A 23,387-nucleotide genomic window follows, 5' to 3' on the forward strand; every position below is an offset into this window, starting at 1 on the left:
TTAATGGAATGGATAAACCAAGAATGGTTTACCAATGTAAACCTTTACCAATGTAAAGAATGAGAAGAGTATACCATTATTTAACACAATTTATCTGACAAATTATAAATAGTATACCCGGGATTCTTATATTTATTTCTCATGTTTTCTTTATATATGGGTAAAAATGTGCCATCTGTTCGTATCAATCTCCTTTCTTCGTTGTTGGGATTTTGGTGATTTTGTTTTGTTTTGGTAGCCCATAGTATTCTACGGTAAAATAGTGCTTCTGTTGCTTAGTGATTTAAGAGCACTGGCTATGGTGTTAGCTGCGTTCCTAGTACTGACTCTTTCCTTAATGATTCGGTGGTCTTGAGCAAGCCACCCGTCTCCTGTAAGCCATGGTGTCTGCAGGATGGGACGGTAGAATGGGATTAAATATTTGAAGACTGAAATGATGATATCTGCGAGTTGCCTACCACAACGTCTGACATATTATAAAGCATTTATCATTAGTAATGTCATCACCATCTTAGTTGTTTTCCCAGATTGCACAGCAGTGTTAATCCCGGCATCAGTATATGCTCAGAATTCATATTTTTATATAATAATATCTTAATTCTGTGAATGATCAGAGTTCCTCTACTGCTTTCTCAAAATGCCTAATGCCAATTACTTGTTATTTATCAATGATTTCATCTTAAATTAAGGTCTAGTCCTTTAGCCTTTTGTTTTTCTTCTGATCTTTTTTGTTTGTTTCTTCTATGCCAGTTTCCTCAATGCTATGTCCCCTCTGGAGTGGTTCCCTGAAGACTTTCTTTTGGATGGAAAAAATAAGTGTGCCTGTTCTTAAAGTGAACACTCTTATGTTGGGGAATCATGGGTATCTCTAATACCCCTTGTGTTTCAACACCACAACATTTTACTGTTTAATCATTTCATAATTATAGAAAATAATCTGCATGAGCAGATCGTGTAAAATATGCGTCATCAACTGTTTTTCTTCATTTTAAGATTTTAGCTTTTGTTTGTTTTTCAGAAACAAAATAGAAAGAAGATGTAGAAGCAAGGAGAAGAGCTCACAGTGAGTCAAAAGCAATGTTTTCTTTCTTTCTCATCTGTATGTGGCAATATTGTTTTAAGGGGACAGTGTTTTTTTTTTTTTTTAATTCTGGATTTTTCTGGCAATGATACTGCTTTAGACTCTCTTGGGAGAAAGGGCTATTTTATAAAGGTGGCGCTTTAACTGTAGCGAAAGAATGCCTAGAGCCTTACTCTGGACATGATTGATGATAGTCTTTCAAGGAGGAACCCAAATTATCTGGGAGAAAGACAAAAGGTGTGACTTTTCTCTAGCTGCTGTAGTTAGATCAGCAAATTACTTGACAGGAAGCATTGTTACAAGTTGCTGATTCACATGTGTAACAAAGATGGAGTTTTGGCTCTTTCAGTGTCAGGTAAGTAAATTGGACATGTGAAATTGTAAAACTAAACAAGGTTTTTTTAAGATTGGGAAATGGAGATTAAATTGAAGTTTGAATGGTCAACTTGTTTAATATTAACAAACTGATTGTATTCATTTGTGTGGACATAGGTTGAGTTTCACCTATTACAGATAGCACTTCGTTAACAATATCATATTTCTTATATATCCCATGGACAGTATTTAATAGGGGCACTGAAAAGAAATTTTAGTCAAATATAACTTTTTATAGGTGATTCTTTTAAAAATATGCTTTCTTCCATGAAAGTTTTCTCATTTACTGATTCTCCATTGTTATTAAAATGGGTTATTGCAAACAGAAACATACCTCAACAATTTATACAAGCAACGTACTTCACTTGATTAACATATATATTTAATAATAATTTTTTATCTGTTGACATTATAGTTCTCTATACTAGCAATCCAAGGCCAGCTACTAATAAATGTATTTTCACGTCTATGAAACGTTAATTACTTGGACTTATCATCTATTAATTATTAATATAAATACACTTTCATTCTTGGCCTTTTTCATAGTCATTGCGTAATGTTTTGCAAAGGAAGTAATGTCTTTTTTTTTTTAATTTTTATTTATTTATGATAGTCAGAGAGAGAGAGAGAGAGAGAGAGAGAGAGAGAGACAGGCAGAGGGAGAAGCAGGCTCCATGCACCGGGAGCCCGATGTGGGATTCGATCCCGGGTCTCCAGGATCACGCCCTGGGCCAAAGGCAGGCGCTAAACCGCTGCGCCACCCAGGGATCCCCAAAGGAAGTAATGTCTTGAACAAATTGCATTGTCTCAATGCAAAGAATTGTTAGGAAGATTAGTCAGTAAAAGTGATGTAAGATTTTTGTATCTTACATATGTCTTAATTTTCTGTATAGTTTTATTTTTAACTGCAAAGATATGTTCTCATACATATTGCCTTAAAACTATAATTACAATACTGTAGAACATATGTTTGTTAATAAATATTTTCATAATTCATATCATGTTCCAGATACTAGTCTTTACAAATGTTTTAAGTATTTGTTAAAATACAAACATTAACTCTTTTAATCAAAAGAATAAACCTAAGAGGCAGTAAGTATTAATTTATAGGTGAGGAGACTGAGGTAGATAGAGGTGAAATAATTGCTCGAGTCACCCGCCTTGTAAGTAGTAGACCCAGGAAGCAAATTCTGTCATTTTGGCTGTAGACTCTCTGTTCTGTATGCTCTCTTGCTACTATATCATACAAGGCTGACGCAAATTTTTGGAAAATAGACTTAGAAATCTGGTGTTGCATTCAGTTGTTTCTCTGTTGAGGCTTTTGTTGTCACCTCTCTGAATTGATGGGAAAAAATAGTGTTTATATCTCTCCAAACTATTGTAAGACACTGGAGGCTAATAGTCCACAGAAAAATAGAGGCTGAATTCGTGATTTCTGTATTTCTTAATAAACCAGTAGGGCACTTCCACCAATTTTCGTAGTACATATTTCTGACTTACTGAAATGAAATGTTTTTCCTGTGTTCCATTGGCTCATTCTGAATTCACATTAGGGCCTTGTATTATTATGAGAAAAACTTAAATCTGAAGATATCTCACACACTGATGCACTTTGTGCTTGAACTCTCCTAACTAATAATATATTACTTTTTATTGTCGGATTCACTGATATCTATTGATGGTACTTTCTGCTTCACAAACTGTGTAATGCACCTCCAGACTCTCTCGAGGGTTCCTTCTCAGGACATCTACACAGGCCAAATCTTACCTTCCCAATGACCTTGTGTGTAGACTTCCGCTGAGTGATTGAAAAATGCTTTTAAAAACAGATTATTACTTAAGGGTAGTAGCTCTTTTTCTTTTTAAACATTGATATGTGATAATTCCTTAAACTAAAAGAGCAGATAGATGATGCTACAGGGTGAAGGAGGGAGATAATATGCAAAGTGTTATCAAAATTTTCAGTGAATCAGAATCAGTAGGAGAATTTGTTAAAATATAGATTGCTTTTTCCCCCGAAATGAGTTCTAATTAGTTGTCAGTGGATACTTATGCTGCTCCTTTGGGGAATTACATGTAGAGAGCTCCTGACCTAGAGCTTCATATATTATCAGGACATAAAATGAGGCCTGCACCTCCCTATTACTGTTTTCTTGTAATTCAGGAGGATTCATAATTGTATAGCATCCCGGTTTTGTTTTGTGGTAACATAGGCAAAATTCAAACTTCTCCAACTATGAATTCTTGTCTGCTATTTAGCTATTTAAAAAGAAAAGAAAATTAAGCTTTTGGGTTTGGGCAGAAGTGAGTCAGAGGTGAAATGATGTATGGTGATATGTCTTACAGGTCTTTAGAAGTTCACTGAATTAAAATGTATTCAATAAGTAGGAGGTTTATAGGAAGTGGAAAAGGTGACTTCTCAAGATTGCTTCATTAATATAATTTCCTGTAAGGGATGGTAGAGTAAAAGCTAGCAAATATATAGCTATGGATTTCCAAAAAGAAATTTTGAGCAAAATAAAATAGGGATGATAATAGTAATTTGATAAAAATCATAAGACTTATTTTTTTTTTTTTGTAAAATAGTTTTGCCATATTTCTAAATCGAAGAGTAGTTCAGAAGGTAAAGGACTTAGTTTACCCTCTCTTGTCTTCAGGAGATATTTTTTTATCAAATTTTGTCAAATTTTAATTTGGATCCATAATATTTATTCAATGAATAATTTTGAACATCCACTCTGTCAGGAATCTGGGCCAATATACTTATGATATTTGGAATCAAACTTATGTATAACAAGCACCTGGAAAATCAAACTCTTGTATATCAAGCACCTGTGTGTACCATGGAATCCGCTCAGTAAATATGGTTATTTTTATTTAAATTCAATTTGTCAACATATAGTATAACACCCAGTGCTTGTCTTATCAATAAATATATTTTTTTTTAGTGAATTAAAGATTAAATGAATAGAACCATTCATTAAAAGAAATACCTGGTCAACTTCATAAAGGCAGCATATTAAAGAGAAATAGTCCTAGAATACATTATTACTTTTCTTGGGTGCAAATATACTGGAGCAGCAGGCTGCCGTCCTGCCTGGCTGGGTAAAGAGCCCTCACTGCTTGCACATTTTACAGAATTAGGTCATCCCCAGGGACAGTGCTCAGCTAGGTCACCACATCTACTTTTGGTGGGTGTCCACGTGAATTCACACCGTTCTGATGGGCTACGCCCAAGCCTAAGCTACGTTCCTGGTCTGTGTTGAGGCAGTCACTTAGGCACCATTTCAAATTGGAAGCTAAGTTTTTCAAGATGCCAACCCACTTACTTTACCATCTTTACGATCACTGGCAATTTGCATTAATTCAGTGGCTTCACAGCTGGAGTACTGTGTAAAATTATTCCTTGAGAACCTATATTCTAAGGAAGACCTATCCACCTCATCTTTAAGGCAGCTACAGAGAACTGGCAAATATAACTGGACAAACGTTGCAGTCTGTCTTTCAACGTGCCTCTCCCCTGGGGACGGAAGCATTCTGACATTTTATGTTGATAAGTGAGTCTTCCAGAATGACTGTCTACTGCAAGTTAATTGCAAACATATGGAGAGTTGACATTGATGGAAGCCGGTATGTGCATGTCTTCCTAAATCCATACTCTTAAAACGGAGGGCCCCCCGCCAAGAGTGATAGAAGAAAGCTGGAGGATCTAGTTTCTAGAAAACTTTACAGAACGTGGCCATGTAATCCAATTAATGTCTCCTGAATTATGCTAGCTTAGACATTTGACTTGTAATCGTATAAATGTTGGAAAGCTAAACTACATCGGTTCGCTCAGACAGAAAGTTCATAAATAAGACATTAGTGGCTTAAAAAATGAGTATCTCAGTTTCCCAAAGTGTTCAGTTAGGCATTGCGAGTCTTTGTATCACTGAAAGCCATACAATAATAATATATGAGACTCCTCTTTAAGACATCTCTTCAAAAATTTTAAGAAATGTTCTAAGAATGGGGGATCCCTGGGTGGCTCAGCAGTTTAGTTCCTGCCTTCAGCCCAGGGCGTGATCCTGGAGACCCTGGATCAAGTCTCATGTCGAGCTCCCTGCATGGAGCCTGCTTCTCCCTCTGCCTGTGTCTCTGCCTCTCTCTCTGTGTCTCAAAAAAATAAATAAATACATACATACATACTTTTTTAAAGATTTTATTTATTTATTCATGAGAGACACGGAGAGAGAGAGAGAGAGGGGCAGAGACACCGGCAGAGGGAGAAGCAGGCTCCATGCAGGGAGCCTGATGTGCGACTTGATCCTGGGTCTCCAGGATCACGCCCTGGGCTGAAGGTGGCGCTAAACCGCTGAGCTACCCGGGCTTCCCTACATACACACTTTAAAAAAAAGTGTTCTGAGAATGGGATTTCAATTATATTCTTGTTTTTATGTCCATAAGAAACTTGGATTCTTTTTTATCTCTTTGATTTGAGGATAGAGTTTATTGGGCAGTGTGGCAGAGGCCATGTACTTGGCCTCAATTCAAGATCCTATTTGATTAGATTCAGAATAGCCAGCTCTCATAGCCGAATTGGTTTATGATTACACACTATTTGCTCACCCCAAGATACTCTTCTTTAGTCCTAAGGAAAGTGTAGATTATATATAAAAAGCAAAACAATATAACTGCTGGTGGGGTATGGCCCTCTGCTCCTAAGGTGCATCATAACATAGCTGTTGACTTTGTTAGACTGGTTACTCCAGTTCTAGCCGAGGAGAAATAACTGTGGTACCACAATAATGATGCCATGGAGAGTCTTTTCTATACCCTGTCGACTGTCACACGCACTTTAAGGACCATAGTGGCATCAATTTTACAAAACTTTTACAAAATTGCCATAGCTATGTGGTACAGATAGCTTCTTTCTTATCTTCTTCTCCCTTGGATTTTGATATACAAAATGCTTTTAAAAAATAAAGATAACTACGTAGGTGATCATGCAGTCTGCAAGGCGGCCTAGAAAATGTACAGTCCCTTTCACTTTTCCAGAAAGAATAATATACAAGATGACCTTTAACCATTTTGCAAGTGATTAACAAAAGAGGATAATTCATGAAGTTATTTGCATATTTTGCATAAACTGAAAAAAAGGAATGAAAGATCATTACATAATGTCCAGCCTAGGAGAATATAAATTTGGTTCCTAAGAGCAGATGCTGTTATAGGTTTAACACTGTCACATCCTCATATTTCCAAGAGATCTGCAATCATCAATCTTTACTATTTTACTTCATTGATTAACAAATTGATTATGCTAAATTTTACCGTAATTAGTTACAGAGTTTTAACTGGAAATATTGTTCTCATTTCAAATGTAGCCCCAATAGATTACATAATTTTTTAAATTAACTTCTCTGATCTCAGAGATCTTTTGCCTCTAGTTGATGTATTAAGGTTTGTTAGTGTCTATACCTAATGAATGTTCTAAATTAAATTATTAATTGAGTCTAATATAGACTTATGGATTATTATAATTGAAAGTCTATATAGACTTTTTATCTAGTTATTATATTTTAGAAACATAATAATATTTGGTCTATTTGTCTGTATCTCATCTATTTATTACCTATTTCAATAAAATACATGGGACTCGACTATTAGACTGTATTATAGTTAGCTTTTCCATTAGGATAACTGTTTTTAACTCCATGGAAAGTAAACAGTTTTTCTTCCTCCCAATACATAGCATAGATGTTACACATGTTTCTAGAGCACCGTTGACTTAATGGGTTGAGATAGAAGGAAGAGGCTTTAAAAATATGTTTATTATTACTCTCTGAGAAGCTGCCTTGAGACACACGCACACACACACACACACACACACTGACTAGAGACTGTAGGAAACAGGAAGGATCCTCTACTCCCCATTTTATATAAAATTATCTCTAAATTATCTTTAAGCCACGGTTATCTCATAGACTTTATCTTATAGACTTTTTTCATCTGACACCAAATGAAAACCCACTTTTAGCATTAGAACAATTCACCTTCTAACTTGATAAAGTAGCATACCAGAAAAACTGTTTCAAACTCATGGAGGAAATTGTGGCATATATCAATTTTTATCTGATATTCATAAGGTAGCTGGGTTCGCTACCCATGAGTTAAGCATGGAGGAATTTAGGAATGTTGGGTGGCACATGATTCACAATTTTTTAAAAAAAGACACAAAAGACTTTGATTACACTTGGTTTGTTTTTGCTGTTTTTGATGTGAATACAATAAATTGTAATGCTTCTCTGTAAAAGTAATATAATCTTATATAAAAGCCAGTGCATTTGAGCTGGACAGCCCCATGGGCAATTTCTTGTAACATATGCATCTGTATATCCATCTGTGAAATACATGGCATTTCCTAGCAACTACCAACTTCAGAACAATACTGCCATCAGTTTGGGCTCACAGTGAAAATCTGAAATGAAGCAATATTCAAGATCACGTTTCACTTGATCTTTACTAAAATATTCCCTTTCCTTTTTAACCTACATCAAGAGATATATGGATGATTATCTAGATAAGAATCCTCCCTCAGAAGTCATATAAAGAAACGAGTTGGAAAGCTATTCTTGTAATCACCTTATTGCCAGAAGTCTTACTGAGATGGTGTTTGAGGACATGATGTGTTCCTCTTGTGAGAACTAAAAATGATCTGCAAGCCTGGCTTTCACCTAGATGGGCCTATGGGGGCCATGCCTTTGAACATTAATATATCATTAATGCTCAATAGCAATTACCGTGCTGAAAAATAATTGGAAAAATGGAACTATCCAAAATTGTTTTCCCTGTGATTAAGCAGAACTTTTTAGCCTTCCAAATCCATACCAATAAACATGAATATCATGCTCTCATTAGGTTTAAAGCCTATGTTCTGACAAGATACATTATTTCATAACTGACATTATTGGCTAGTAGTCAGATAAAATGCTTGAGAACTTTTAAGATTAGAAAAAAATGAACAGTTACACGGTAACAGATCTATTACAAAGCGGTGACAATAGAAGAGCAGAGCCTGTTTTTCAATTGGGAGATTATTCTAATCTTCAGTTTGAACTCTGGGCCTAAATTTTAAAATGATTCTTCTTGATGTATATGTACCCCAGACATGTCCATTTCTGGAGTTTTGAATGTAAATACCCAAACAAAATACCCTATACTATAGAGAATCATGCAGGTACAGAGGGATGAGTGATTTCAGGTACATTGTGCCACAAAACTCTATTGACTATATTTCCTTGTACAGGGAATTAAATTTGAAAGAGGTGAAGACTAATGGTGAAAGCTGGAGAAAGCTATGAAAAATTGTTCTATGTTTTCAATTTCATCTCGTTCTCCACTCTTGGACTATGAAGTGATTTATTCGTGTGAAAAAAAAAAAAAGCCCTCAGATTCACATTTACTGATGCCCAGTTGAATTTTAGGGTCTGCTTTTTTTCCAAATTCCAACCACTGAAAGCAGATCAGGACACCAGACTTTAACAAAATCAAATACAGCAAGTATTTGAGATTCAGTTATTTTACCCATAAGGTTACATTCTTTTATTAATCATATTATCTATAGAGTTTTAAGAATATGGCATTTTATTTTTTTATTTTATTTTTTTAATTTTTTTTTAATTTTTATTTATTTATGATAGTCACAGAGAGAGAGAGAGAGGCAGAGACATAGTCAGAGGGAGAAGCAGGCTCCATGCACCGGGAGCCCGATGTGGGATTCGATCCCGGGTCTCCAGGATCGCCCCCTGGGCCAAAGGCAGGCGCCAAACCGCTGCGCCACCCAGGGATCCCCTATGGCATTTTATTTTTAAAGCAAAACTCCAACTTGTTTTTACTTGGGAACACTTTTTAAAGCAACTTTATAGTATTATTGACTACAGTCGTCAATACAGGTAAGTAGCTAAATAGTGGGGACACTTCTAAAAAATGTTTTGTGTTCACTGATGTTGTGGTAGGGCCACATCATTTATGTGCTCATGATAACCTTCCTCTTGATTTGCCTCTGCTGTAGTTATGTAATAAGAAATCGGAGGGGAGGGTTCAGATTGCCATCACAATTTGCATTAATGAAACAGATGTGTTGAGTGACATTGCTTGACATTGGTGTTTAAGTCATTGTTTATCAGTGGAAGACACAAGGTGTGTAGCCAGGTATGGTAAACATTGATTGCTCTCAGGGGAAAAAATAACTGTCAGTGAAGTTGAAAGGAACAGTGGGAACTCACAAAGGACAGAGAGTCTATGACAATAATGTAGAATAAAATAGAGAATAACAAAAGCCAAGCCAAAGTGGATAGCTGTTACATATAGGTGGATATACATATGTTTATGGTTTTCTATGGTCCCCTAAGAGGAGAATAATTTCATTTGCATTTATGAAATCTAGCTATAAAATGACTCTCTGATTAGAAAGCGTTTTCTAGGAGAATGCAAAAGCCTTGAAATGATTCTTATCAGTTGCATTCTTTTTGAGCAACATTCCAAATATCAAATACCACTGTGATGCTTCAATGATGGGATACAATTATATTTAAGCCTCAAGGCGCAATGAAAGTGCTGAATGGTTTAATCAAGTAGACAGTATTAGAGCATGTTTCTCAGCAATGTCGCCCTTTAAAACCTCTTCTACTTGCGTAGATCCCTACTGTGGTGTTTATCGGACTCTTCTCCATCTCTGAAAAACCCAGTGTTTTTCCCAGAGTGATCTTATTTATTTATTTATTTATTTATTTTTTTTAAATTTATTTGTGATAGGCACGCAGTGAGAGAGAGAGAGGCAGAGACACAGGCAGAGGGAGAAGCAGGCTCCATGCACCGGGAGCCCGATGTGGGATTCGATCCCGTCTCCAGGATCGCGCCCTGGGCCAAAGGCAGGCGCCAAACCGCTGCGCCACCCAGGGATCCCTAGAGTGATCTTATTTAGGTTGATACTCTTCGGAGGCTGATTCTGCTCTCAGCTGGATGTTGTCAGGAGTGTCTACTAGTGAGCCTGGTTTATTTTCATTTGACTTTACTTGCTTGATTAAAATAATTTATATTTTCTGTTCCTTAGCCTCTTGCTACTCACGGCTCCAGAAGATGGTAGCCATAGTCTCTTCTCTCAAGGTCTCACACACGCTTAGGGACTTGGGGAAAAAAAGAAGAAATCATTACTATTTAATGATAATTATTTAAAATAAGTGGTATATTTGTGATACCTTTCATTAATGAAGGAAAATTTTTTGGAGGTTTTAAAAGCACTTTTAGGATCAATGTAATTCAGGTTATTTTCTTAACACTAAAATATGTAAAATCCTTATGAAAAACATATATGATTGGGACTAAAACAGGTTGGATAGAAATGTATTTGCTGACCAATACTTCTAATTTCAACATTACTCAACATTTGATAGAATATATCTATGGATATTATAAGATTAGAATACAGTACTATCTATTTACTAAACTTTCTAAGATATTTATAAGTTTCTACCACGTATATGTCATCCTAATAAAGGTAATAAAGAGGACAAAAAGTAAAAGAATTTTAAAGGAAGGCAACATTTGAAATTACATGGTTGTTCTGACACTTTACCCCATGCAATTTTATGGGAATCAGCATGCAGCCTGTAATTACATACCCTTAAAATCAAGTATAACAAGAAATAATTGCCACACAAGGTCATTTCTTGTCATGAGGAAGGTTGAGTAAAAAATAACGTATTACTTGTGAAGTTTATAAGGAGTAGTCAAAAAACAAGATCCAAATACATATAGAAAGCACAATAAATTAATTAGCAGTTGCCAAAAAGTGATGTGAATTTTATTCAAATTCATTTTTCTTTGTTTCATAATGAAGAATGATCAAGTAACTAATCAGGTATCAAACTGCTTTTAGTAATTACCACCTTGATAATTTCTGTGTAATGCTAGTGGGTCAGCTAATTCTAGGTCATAGTAATCTTAGCAGTGGATTATGGTACATTGCTATTATTTCTTCAGGACTACAAATGGTTGATTTAGTATAATAAAAGACTACGTTCGCTGAGCAAGGATTATAGTGAAAGAATCAGGTTGTACTTCGTTACCTGGAATGTTCCCTGATACACAGCCTGGTAGAAATACCCATTTTTTTCTTGATTTACAAAAAAATATGACTTCGACAGAGAAGTGAAATTAGAAGACAATCTATAGAGCTCAATTCCAGACTATACTTTGGCCAGAATTATATTGTATTTTAAAAATGGTAACAAAAGCTATTAGAAGAGGGTTTGAAAATATAAATGGATTAATGTGAAAATAGCTTTTCAAATTTCTGCTTCACTTTAGCTTAGAGATCAGGGCTCAGCTAGTTTGATTATAGCTTCCAGTTTCCCCTCCTAACTTGTATTTGTTGCATATATAACATAAAAAAGAAATATTTTAAAAGTTGAATAAATAATTAAAGCTTTCACTCCCTTAACAAGTCTTTGCTGATTCCCCTGTGAACCGTAACATTTCCAAACATCATATTATATCATTATCTTTATTTTTATTTTCAGACCTCATGATCTAAAATGTAGGGTGTCTCTGACCTTTACAAATAACTGAATTGATGTAGCTATTGCCTTCACTCTATCACCCTGATCTAGTCATTTTCTCCTGTCTCAGCAGCTACTAGTTTTATCCTGGATTGTGCAACCTGTTACCTCAAATATACCAATGACATTACAGATCTTTGTTTTAGGTCATCCTACTATCTGTATTATGCATTGTTGTTCCATATTTCTCTAATAACTTTCTCTGCAACCTTGTTCTTCTCTTCAGAACCATAAGTTGATTCCTGAAATGGTTCTATCTAATAAAAACCTTTGATTCTTTTTAGGTTTGCCTTTAACCTCCAGGCTTATATAGAGATTGTTCCATTAAACAATTAATTTCAATAGGATTAGGTTGCACAGAAATACTTGACTAGGCCTAAGTGGCCTTTCAAGTCATTAGGGTAAAGCTATTTGCAAAATAGACCTCTTTCCTGATCAAAAGCGTTGTTTATCACTGGGACTCATTCTGTACCTGGAGGTCATTACTCATTATTTTTCTAATTACAGCTTCATTGTAGTCTGTTCAACCTTAGTCTACAACCCCATCTTTTCTCTCATCTGAACTTTTATCATAGTCTTTTGTTCTGTAAGTAGTGTCCACACTTTTTCCCCTTTGAAATATTATGAAACCATTTTTCCTCCTAAAGATCTTAAGTTTTCTTCCATTTCTAAGTTTCTTTATGCTACTTAAATTATATTTTCTAGTGTTTACTAATACACATCTTCATACTGATATTTTATTTCAATGTCCCTAAAATCAGAAAGAGGGAAGTGAGCTGATGAAAAGGGACTCACATACTTGTGATAATTGTGATTTATAATAAGAAATAGGTATTTGGTCTTTGTTACAGTAATGTGGCACAGAGCTCCTAAAACCACTGGAACTTCCAGTGATGAGAGTTATATAGGTTTTTTGTTATGTTAATGAGGTGACTTTTGAATCCCATCTAGGCATGGGGCTGCTTGCCAGGTGTGATTAGAGGATTGGAACTTCCAGTCCCATCTCAGGACCTTCTGGGAGGTGGAGAGAGAGGCTAGAGATTGAGTCCAATCAATCATACCTATGTGATGAAACCTCCATTAAAAAAAACAAACAAACCCAAAAGCCTGGTTTGGAGAGCTTCCAGGTTGGTGAATATGTGGAGATTCTGGGAGAGTGGTGCCCTTGGAGAGGGCATAGAAGCTCTATGCCCTTTCCCTGTATCTCGCTCTATGCATTTCTTCCATCTGGCTGTTCCTGACTTATATCCTTTTATAACAAGCAGATTATCTGGAAAGTACTATGTTGTTCCGAGTTCTTTAATTGCCTTTAGTAGGTCAATTGAACCCAAGGTGAAGGTCTTTGGAACCCCAGCTCTATGCCGATTGGTCATAAGTGCAGATGGCAACCTGGACTTGTGATTGGCATCTGAAGTGGGTGGGGTGTGCAGGACCTTTTTTTTGGAACTGAGCTCTTAACCCATGGAACCTAATGCTATCTCCAGGTAGGTAGTGTTATAATTGAGTTGAATTGTGGGATACCCTGCTGGTGTCCAAAATTGCTTGATGGTGTGGGAAAATCTCTCTCTCCTGACATACACTGGAGTTGGGGATCAGAATGGTTGGTTATCAGAAGAGGGATCAGTCAGCATCAGTGATATTTATGTCCTAACTCCCTAGATCTTCAAGACAAGTATGTATTATTCCTATTGTTTAACCGTAAACCAGTGGTTCTTAAACTTTTATTCCATGTAAAAATCCAGGCTTCCAAATAAGGACGCCTTATTTAAAATGTAGACTCTGTTCCATCTGTTCCATCTTCAGAAAGACTGAGAATTTGTGTATTTAACATCGCTGCAAGTACTTTGGGTTAAGACTACTCTTAGACTCATTCAAGGATGCTTGATGTCTATTGGAGGAAATGAGATTCCAAAAGGAAAGAAACAACTTCAAGTTTAATGTATATAAGGTATTCAAGTGAACGTATTAATACATATATGTGTGTGTATATATGTAAATCTATTGACTGCTTATTTTGGTGCATGCTCAGTCAGTTTGCCTGCCTCATTTCCTTTTGTAAATTATATTTTCTTCAGAAATAGGGGATATTAAACTCTTTAAAAGCCTTATGTCACAAAGATATTATATACAATGAGCTTTAAATACTGTAATTATATGGGCGCCTAGATGGTTCAGCTGGTTAAGCATCTGACTCTTGATTTCTGCTCAGGTCATGATTTTGGGATTGTGGAATCCTCACTGAGCATGAGGTCTGCTTCAGATTCTCTCTCTCCCTACCCCTCTGTACCTCCTCCCACTTGCTCATGCTCTCTCTCTCAAAAATAAAATCTTTAAAAAAAATACTGTGATTTTAGTACTGACTTGTGTCTTGCTGAATAACTCTTACCCACCAAACCTATTCAATATTTTTTCAATAAATATTTTGTCTAGTTGACCCAAGAACCTTGTAAAGTAAGTATAACTTCATTCTACTTTTATAAAGAAATTGAAGTCCCTACAAGTTCATGAACATATCCTAAGTAAATAAATCTCCCAAGTAGCTGAGCCAAAATTCAAATTTGGCTCCTAATTCTATACTTTTCTTGTAATGCTGTGTGGTTAGTTGTATTTGATTGACTACTTTGTTATGTAAATTATGAGTTTACCGTAAGCCTTTTTTAGTGATGAAGTTAAGTATTTTTAAAATCATTAAATTGATTTATTTTCAAATTTAGAAAAATATAGACTTAGATAAGCCTCACATATCAAACTGAAGAGAATTCCAAATACATTGAATTTAGTTTTTGTGAGAATCAGACCTTAAGGTGACACCACAATCCCTGTCTCCTGGCATTCATGCTTTTTGTTTGTCAGCTCCTCAACAGTGGGAGTGGAACCGGTGATTCCAACAGGTAGCATGTGCTGGCAATGTGTAGGTGGTTCCATGACATTGTAGTGCCTGATTGCCAGAGTTTCTTTCTGTTCTTGGCTTCGAAAAAGCAACTTTTTGTACCACTGCAAGGAAAAGAATTCTGCTGATACTCTGAGGGAGTTTGGAAGCAGCTCCCTCTGTCCAGCCTCTGATGAGAACCCAGCCCCGGCATGGGGCTAATTGCAGTCTTGTGAATTGTAAGTAGAACACCTATTTAAACTATGACCTTTCACCCACAGCAACTGAGAGAGAAGAAGTGTACATTGTTTTAACCCACCAAGTTTATGGTAATTTGTTATGCAGCAGTGGAAAACTAATACAGTTTTGGTTTGTTTTCATCCTTTGCATCTAATGATTGATTATCTAACCAGACACTGCAGTTTTCTGCTGTAAGCATATATATTGAGAAAGAAGGTTTTTTTTTTCCCCTAAATACTAAAACCATTAATTGAAAGAATATTTCTATGTTATATTTGACTGCCAGTGGGTATCGTAACCAATTAATCTTTTTGTCTTTTTGCTCCTTTAGCCCCCATGAATCCTTCATTAATTGAACAGGTTGAGCATGGCTGTATGCCTCAGTGAGCCTATTTTACATTAGCTTTTTATTTACTTTATATTTCCCTACAGTGATTTTTTAAAATGGTTTTTCCAACTTCTAGTAATGGTGAATATATTACATTTTTTTTTTTCTGTTATTTAAGCTGACAAACATTTCCTTGTATTCAATAAACTAGAGCTCGGGAGAGCTCTCATTTTTATGGCAGCTTTATAATTATACTTTTGAAATGACTGAGAGAGAAGATGCTCTCACCAATGATACTCCTGACCTCTGTCAACCTTTCTCTTGTCCTCAAACAGTTCTCCAACATCTACCCGATGGGATAGGGGATTTAGTATCCAAATAAAATGTGGGTGGGACATGCATGTATTTACTCTACATTAATCCTACAGTCTCTCACATCATCTAGTTTTTGGCCTGGGAAAGACTGTGGGCTAAATTTAAGGTGAAAAAAATAATAAAAAAAACCCGGCATAGAGCACAGTGAGATAAACCCAATAATCCTTCAATGTGGTTTTCCTCCACTACAATCCTTTTTCTTCTTGAATATCCTCTTTTTATATAACCTCTAAGGCCTATGCTTCTCAAACATAATATTCATCCCTACCCACATCATGGGCAAAAATGAAATACTAATGCATTAAGGAGGTTTTTTTTTTTGTAAAAACTAAAATATAAAATCATCAGAGAAAATAAAGGCAAATATTTTGACCCTTCAGGAGTGGGAAAATCATAAGAATGTCTGTACACTCAGAAGACATACAAAAGATATACTAATTTGACTGCTTATTAGGAGAAAAATAGCAAAGGGTTGACAAAGTCAACTAAAGCAAGTCATAAAGGAGAAGGCTAATATCTTTAATAAACAAATTTTATAAATACATTGTTAAAGAGGAATAGGTTTCAATATAAACATAGAAAAGAAGTCTCCATAGATATTCATGGAGGAGAAAAAGCACGTGAGCAATAAATACATAAAAACATGATCAACCTCATAGTAGTCAGGGAAACAAATTTAAGAAAAAGTTTTATCTGGAAGATTGGAAAACTATTAAAATATTTGCAAACATAAATACTGATGGACTTAAGAAAAAACAATCTATTGCAGATCTGAATGTGAATTGCTATGACCTTTTTTGGAAGACAACCTGGTAAGATATATCATGATTAAAATTTCATATTCTTTGACTCAAATTTAAGGAGTTGCATCCACAGATTTTTCAGCATATCAGAATGTATGCACTTGGCTGCATTTGCTATTTTCCTGATTCCTGCTGATTCATTCCAGCTAAAAATAGGTATTGACATGTTGGTAGGAATATGTCAGTAGCGTAATACATTGGTAGTGTGATCTAAGGATGGAAATGGAGATGCTAGGCGGGGATTTATTTGGCCCTCTATGTTTACAGTTTATTAGGACGTCTCTTTCACATGCATACCTGTTTTGTTCTGATGTGTTTTCAGGGGTTGGGGATGGAATCCAGTATGGCCTTTCTGCTACACCTGTAACTGTCAGCACCCTAAGACCTGTAAGACTGGGTTGCCAGTCCTAGGGACTCCCTTTGTAAATAGCAGATTTCTTTTTAGATAACTTGTTTTTCCTTTCTGTACTCTGTTGTCCATAATCTACTTGTTCATTCTTACATAAGAAATTTTATAGGCCATGCCATTTGATTATGATTCTAACAAAACCAAAAACAAAAAATAAAACTATGAATAAAAATATATTTAAGAAAAAAATCTTCTTGAAAGAATGATACCTCTATCATTGATTTCATCCAGTGCTGTCCTAGAGTTCCCAGCCATTAAAGTGAGGCATGACAAAGGAATAAAAAGTTTATAATTTGAAGAAAATGAAAAAAGAAAACTTGTCATCTGCATGTGATGTGATTGCATATGTAAAAATTTCAAAAGACTAGAAAACTATTGCAATTATGAATGTATTAAGTCGATGGATACAAAGATATATAAAAATCATACTCTTAAATAAGACCAACAAAATAAAGTAAGAAAATAAGGTATTTTTTTTGCCATAGCATCAATATATATATAATACCTAAGAATAAAACTGATTAAACATAGACAATAGCTCTAAACTGAAAACTACAAAACATTTTTTAAGGAGTAAATGTAGGAAAGCATCCTGATGATCTTAGGATAAATATATATATATATAAAATTTCTTAAATGGGACAGAAAATCAGTAATCCAGGAGAAAAAATCATAAACCACATGAGAATTCAAAACTTAACACTTATTAAAAGATATTTAAAGAGTGGAAAGGCAAGCCAGCAAGTAAAAGAAGATGTTTATAACATAGATCCAGTGAAGGGAGTTCCGTATCCAATGAATAAAGTATGGATCACTCCCACATATAATTTTTAGAAGACAAGCTAGTAGAAAAAAGCTTTAATAGTGTATAAGATGGCATGGGAAGCACTTCTACTGTGTACCAAATTATGATCCCTGTTTCAAGGAAAAGCCCTCCAGTGAGGAGTTGTGAGCTGAACTAGTCATTGTTTTAATGAAACACCATCTCATTTGAAAAATGATAAACTATAGCTATTTCAGCTTGGATATTTTTTATTAAATTTCTTGAAAAAAATTGTCATAAGATTTAAGCTTTCAAGAAAAAAATTAAAATTTTGTATAATTTGCATCTTCCAGTGTTAGCTTGAAAGTGTATAATAGTTTAGACTTCACTGATGAGATACTAACAAATGTCTGGTTTTTTAATATTGTATAATAAATGTGCCAAAATTTGGAAGATCTAACTCAGTAAACTGTAAGTTGGGGAGCTGTGAAATGAAGAGGGAATCTGAAAGGTGTACACCATGAAGTCCTGAGACATTAGAAACCAACAGAGAAAAACTTGAGTTCTGAGACTGACAAAGCACCAGGATACTGGTGGGCCTTTCAGTCTGGCTTGAGATTTGAACGCCAGTCTGTACGTTTCCATGACTGAGTGTTCTCTGCAGAGATGCTTTTGTGTGTTTCATAAGCAGTGATAAGTAAAAAAAAAAAAAAAAAAAAAAAAAAAAAAAGGCAGTGATCATTTACTTAAAGCAACCAACAACTGCTCTAATCATGGAAACTCTTCAACGGCTCCTCGGTCCCTGCTTAATAATGGTGTATTTCTTGGCATGGCACGAGGGCTTCTTTTTATCTGGACTAGTCACATCTTCTGCCCTTTTATGTGTTATTTTTCATCCATTTATTTCTATTACTCAAATATTTTTCACTTTATCACTTGTTTTTTAGTATGCCTTTTTTCTGCTTGAACTTTCATTCACTGTCATTTTTTTTTTAATGAAAAACTCCAGGTTTACCTAAAGCATCTCTTCTTTCTCTGTCATCTTTGCATATCATGTATTCCCAAAAATAACATTTACCTTAATAAATTTTATTTATCTTCAGTGATGGACTGTAAGAATCACTCAGGGGTAGTTCTTTTTTAGATTAGCATTCCTAGCATTTAGCATTATTTCTTGGTATATATAAGCAATGTACATAAATGAATAAGTCAATGATAGCAGATAAAAGGAGGGACATAGTGACATTAAGCTTTGGGATTCACTGTTGTCCAAAGAGTCTACAAAGGAAAGATGTTGGAAGAGTAGGAATAGAAATTAGAAGTTGAATTTTCTCACCTTTCTACACATCCTCAACAACATCTAGTGGAATCAGGGATAATGGAATACTTGATTTAACAGAGAGATCCTGCTGTCAAGTTAAGATAACAGAGCAAGTTGAATAAAGGAGGGAAAATTGGCTAGTAACAAATTGTTCCATCCGATTTACAAGGTCGGATGAACCTACAAAAAGTAATACAAAGGTCAGCAAAGTGTTTTCTCTAGAATTTAAGTTTTTTTTTATTAAAGATTTTTATTTATTTATTCATGAGAGACACACAGAGAGGCAGAGACACAAGTAGGCTCCATGCAGGGATCCCGACGTGGGATTCGATCCCGGGTCTCCAGGATCATGCCCTGGGCCATAGGCGGCACTAAACCGCTGAGCCACAGGGGCTGCCCTAGAATTTAAGTTTTATTTGGGATCTTTTTCTCCCCTTTATGAATTTTAGTTGTAAGTATTCATGAAACTAACTCATTTTTTAAACGCTTTGATGTAATAATTACACTGTTTCTATGATTTGTGTTTTGTTTTCACTAGTTTTTCTCTCACTGAATTTCCTCCACCCCTCTCTTGATCTTCTTTTTCCGATTATAGGCCTCTATGCCATTTTTATTCTCATGTGAGCCTCTCTTTTTGGCTACTTCCCTAGCTCTTTTCCATTTGATACCTTTGACAATCTCAGGATTCCACCGATGGGGATATAATTGATATGGAACCAGTCATTATCACCTCTCACTGAGAGTTCTGTGATAGCTTTCCAAATAATCTCCCTTCTTTTCTCTCCCATATTTTGGAGAATTGTATTTTTATTCCAAATATTTGCATGCCTTTCTTGAGGACTTGCCCCTACTTGTGAGGATTATAGATATGTCTTTTGACCCCATGGCTTGCTGTGGCCAATGAAATGTGATTAGAAGTAACTCAGAGCACTTTTGCACAGAAACTTTAAGAGCCAGCTCCTGGTCCAGCCTGTCTTTTTTTTTCCCCCTTTGATATAAGACCGGTATTGTCTCAGAGGGCAACTGTTATATCAGAGGAAAGTCAACATAGAACAGAGCTATAGCTGACCCACAATGGCTGTGTGATGTGAGAGAACAAACAAACAAAAAAACCCCTTATTTTTCTTTGCTTTTTAAGCCTCTGAAATTGTAGCATTGTCTGCGACTATAGTAGAATTTAGTCAACACTGAGTCATCGTCTCTCGCTACACCCAGTCTTTTCTCAGTGCAGTAGCCAGAGTATTTATTAATTTATTTTTAAAGATTTATTTATTTGAAAAAAAAATTGAGAGAGCATGTACACACAAGAGTCTCGGAGGGGAGAAGCAGACTCCCCGCTGAGCAGGGAGCCCAGGTGAGCTTGATCCCAGGACTCCAGGATCATGACCTGAGCCAAAGGCAGGCCCTTAACTGACTGAACCCCCTCAGGCGCCCAGCGAGAGTGAGTTTTTAAGACTGAATCAGTTTGCCCAATTTACCTCATTTAAACTCTGACACGCTTCTCCATTCCACATGAGTAAAAGACAAAGTTTTGCATTGACGGAGTAGACCCCTCTGATGGGCCTCCTCCCTTTCAGCCTTAGCTCTGTGGCTGTAGCATTTATTTCTCCCCTCTCTCAGGGAGCATCAAGCCACCAGGCCCTCTGGTTCCTCCTTGAATAAGCCCCAACTTCAGGAATTTTGCATAGAACGTTCCCTCTGCCTTCTGGCTGGCTCCCTCACCTGCTTCCTGCCTTTGCTCAGATGCTACTTTCTCAACGAGGCCAAGGGGGAATCATCCCATTTAAAATTGCATCCTGTCAACTAATCCCTCTCCCCACCAACTGCACGTGCCGTCTCCTCTTTAGCCTGATTGATGTTTGTTTTCTATTATTATTTATTATTTACTGTCTGTTACCAGTCTACAGAATGTAAGTTTTGTGAGATCAGGACTGTTGCTCTCTTCTTGTTCACACAACAGTGAATAGAATATCCCCTGATACCATGGTAGGCGCTTTTTGGTGATAAGCATGGGGCAGAGGAAAAAAAAAACGCTAGCTACTCACTACTTATTTCACGTTGATCTCAGTTGATCTGTGAAGTCCTAATCTATCTGTCTTTATTAAAACCAATTTGCCAGAGAGAAGACTGTGTGTGTAAGGCCAGAATATATCACACACACACACACACACACACACACACACATACACACACTCGGTGATCTGAAGCCTGCTGTTATGACAAGAGCCCTAGAAAAAAAATGCCAGATTAGTGAAATGTGCATTTGGCTTTTCACTGCCTTCTAGGGACTCATTATTTTTTTTGAATAAAAGAGGGAAGAATTGTAATTATTCAGGTGACCAAATGTAATTTTTTGATATGTTTTATATATGAAAAAATAAAGGGACTAAAACACTAAGTGACTTTCATATTGCTCTTCTTTCCTTCACTCTAACCCAAAAGTCAAACAAATGAGTCAGGGAGCAGGGTGAGAAGAACAGAGTGGGGAAACTGGAAATCCAGTCATGGCCCTCTCACATTGAAGATTTCCCATCCTAACACAGGCCCCAAGTGGAGAGAGCAAGAAAGCTTAGAAGTAAATGAAAAATTAAAACCTTGATATTTGTTCGATCAGACTGGATTTTTATTACCAGAAAATAAATAATTTGGTGGAGCTAGTTAGAAGGGCTATGATTAAAAAAAAAAGAAAAAAAGGTTAAATTGTTGTCCTTGAATGCTGTTGATGCCAGCTTTCACTAATGCAGTTTTATTATTTTAGAAAAGTATATTTAAAATTTTATTCTATTTAACGATGACTTTTTTTTTTTTTTTTTTTTTTTTTTTTTTTTTTTTTTTTTAACGATGACTTTTGAATTGGTCTTTGCAAGTTAGTCATTGAACCTTCCTTTTTACAGACCCTCTTAAAACCAAATGTATCTGTAGAGGCTGCTTTTAGGTGACCCGCTTGAACAACGGAACCCCGAGTGGGGTAGAAGGGCCCACGGTGACCCACCTGGAATACAAACAGACCCATTAGGGCACCCACCTCCATTATCCATAAGCTCTAGCTGACCAACGAGTTATTTATACCCAAACACAGTTATCAAGAAAGGAAAATTCCCTAGGTTTCCCTACTTCCTCACCTTCCCCCTTAACTGTAGCCTCCCGACGGTCTCCTGGCAGGCAAGGTCTCCTCTGCTGTCCTGCCTGCTGCTCTCTGCAGTGTATTCAGTAAACTTCTATCTCCTTTGCCTCAGGTGAATTCTCTCACCACCCAGGCCACTGGCTTTCACCACATAGGGTCACCCCACAGTACCCTGTTTTAATTAATACCTTGTATAATGATAGGGTTGTATTAATTTTGCTTGATTTTGGTAATCCTCTGGGAATCCTTAGAGACTATCTTCTTGCTTTTGGCTTTTGGCTCGGAGGAGGCAAAGGGGCAACTGTCTTGGGTCATCCTGCACCCGGGTTCATCCGACAGCAGCTGCCTCCACCATGCTGCCTAGGTCCAAGCTCCATGAGATCGAAGCATGTATCTGAGACACTGGTGGCAGTGCCGGTGCCACATGTTTCCTGGCCCCAAAGATCGGCCAACTGCGTCTGCCTCCAAAAAAGGTTGGTTTGACTTCACCAAGGCAACCAGCGATTGGAAGGGTCTGAGGAGTACAGTGAAACAGACTCTTCATAACAGGCAGGCCCAGATTGAAGTGGGTCCTTTTGCTTCTACCCTGATTATCAAAGCCCTCAAGGACCTGCCAAGAGACAGGAAGAAGCAAAAACAAAACAAAGACATTAAGCACAGTGGGAATATCACTTTTGATGAGATTGTCAACATTGCCTGACAAATGTGGCCCCACTCCTTACCCTGAGAACTTTCTGGCACCATTAAAGAGATCCTGGGGACTGCCCAGTCTGTGGGCTGCATGTTGATGGCCACCACCCTCATGACGTCATAGGTGGCCTTAATAGTGGTGCAGTAGAATGCCCAGCTAGTTAAGAACTACAAAGCAAAGCATTTCAGTAAAGGATCATTAAACAAAAAAAAAAGTAAAGAAAATATCTTAATTTTCTTTCTTTCATCATGTTCCATTTCACAGTTATTTTTGGTGTGTAATCTCTCAATCAGATTATTTGAAATCCTGACGCTTGTTACGTGTTACACTTTCCTTCACACGGAGGATGTATTTCACAGTATCCATTGCCACAGTAGTGCCCAGTGCCTTTAAGAGACCTTTTTTTT

The 23,387-nt window shown here is 36.4% G+C and overlaps 1 pseudogene; it reads left to right on the forward strand.

The window, feature by feature from the left end:
• LOC112668271 (uncharacterized) overlaps nt 1-23,144 on the forward strand; it is a 32,799-nt pseudogene extending 9,655 nt beyond the window's left edge.
• Nucleotides 23,145-23,387: the final 243 nt, after the last annotated feature.

Source organism: Canis lupus, chromosome 36 (assembly GCF_003254725.2).
Source record: "Canis lupus dingo isolate Sandy chromosome 36, ASM325472v2, whole genome shotgun sequence".
NCBI classification, from domain to species: domain Eukaryota; kingdom Metazoa; phylum Chordata; class Mammalia; order Carnivora; family Canidae; genus Canis; species Canis lupus.